Source organism: Sturnira hondurensis, unplaced genomic scaffold (assembly GCF_014824575.4).
Source record: "Sturnira hondurensis isolate 20B ecotype Veracruz unplaced genomic scaffold, ASM1482457v3 Scaffold0006437, whole genome shotgun sequence".
Taxonomy (NCBI): domain Eukaryota; kingdom Metazoa; phylum Chordata; class Mammalia; order Chiroptera; family Phyllostomidae; genus Sturnira; species Sturnira hondurensis.
The window spans coordinates 4,200,062-4,201,394 of record NW_028079068.1 but is presented as its reverse complement, the minus strand read 5'-3'; positions in this window follow the sequence as shown (position 1 = coordinate 4,201,394).

Here is a 1,333-nt window from a genome sequence, read left to right as displayed (position 1 = left end):
AGCATGGCTCTCCCCCTCACCTGGCCAAGAGGGGGTCTTCACTCTGTTAAAGCCACATGCCTCTCTCGCAGGCCCTCTCTCAGAGAAGCAGCCCCAGTTCCCACCTGGGTAGCTGCCACTCACTTCTCCCTGGCCCAAAACTTGGCCACAGCTATTTAACATATCTATGAAACCAGTTAAAGGTTATAGATATGTTAAATGACCATTCCAGAGGTTAGCTGCAAAACTGTTGCTATGCAAAACAGCTCTCAATGGCCCTGCTCCATTCATCCCTTCCCCCAACTGACACCTGGGGTGGGGGTGGTGAGGACATCCTAATATTTCCTCCAATATTCCTGTACACTTTGAATTCTGGACACCATTCCAAATCTTTTCTGGGCCCCCCCTTGGCTGCACCCTGTATCATTGATACTTGAGAATTATCTGGCTAGAAGTTCAGGAGTCAGAGAATTAAAATATTGGGAAGCAGGGAAAAGGTGCCTAAAGGAAAAAAGAGAGGACTAAAAACGAAGCCAGCAAACCACGGAAGGGGTGTCCTCCAGCTTCGCTCACTTAGAACAATTTCGACCACCCTCCAGGGCGCACACTTCCTCCTGCTGGGCCCCTCTACCCAGTCAGTCCTCATCCCTGATGTCGAAAGGAACCAGTGGCCTTTGGCAGTGGCAACTGTGTTTTCCTTGAGATGTTTAGTTCAATGCTCATTTCAAAGTCTGTCTCCCCATGAGCAAAAGCTGTGGCCGGGTTAAAAAATCAGCACAGCTGCCTGTTGACTTCAGTAGCACAAGAACAGTTCCTAATTAAACTCTTATATCTTTGATTGAAAACTCCATTTAATCACATTATTCACCAACTTACGGCGGTTGTTGATTACAGGGAAAGCATATCTTGAATCTTTGTGAGTTATAACCCCCTTCAAGGCCCCATCGACCTTCCCCAAAGGAATACAACACGGGCCTTCTAAAGGAAAGCTAAAAATCTTTCAACGTTTGATTCCTTCCTCCTTGCGGCTCTTTCTTAAATCGCAGAGAGACTGGCTGAATTCCAGGTGCGGACTATCATTCTGGCTTCCGTAATTTCCAGCCTGCCGTAGCAGCCCTGTGATTTAAGGGCGGATGTAAAAACCACAGCCTCTGGGTTGCTAGGAAGCCAGTTGCAGCGAGTAGGTGAGATGGGCCAGAAGCACATGATGGGGTTTCTATCGGTCTGGCTGGCACTGACCTCTCAGGGTCTGTTGATTTTCGGGGTTTTTGGACTGTCTCAAGTCCTGCTCCCACCAAGTCCTTGAGTAAAGGTAGGAAGGCTACTACCTATGAGTTCTCTCCTGTCCATTCTC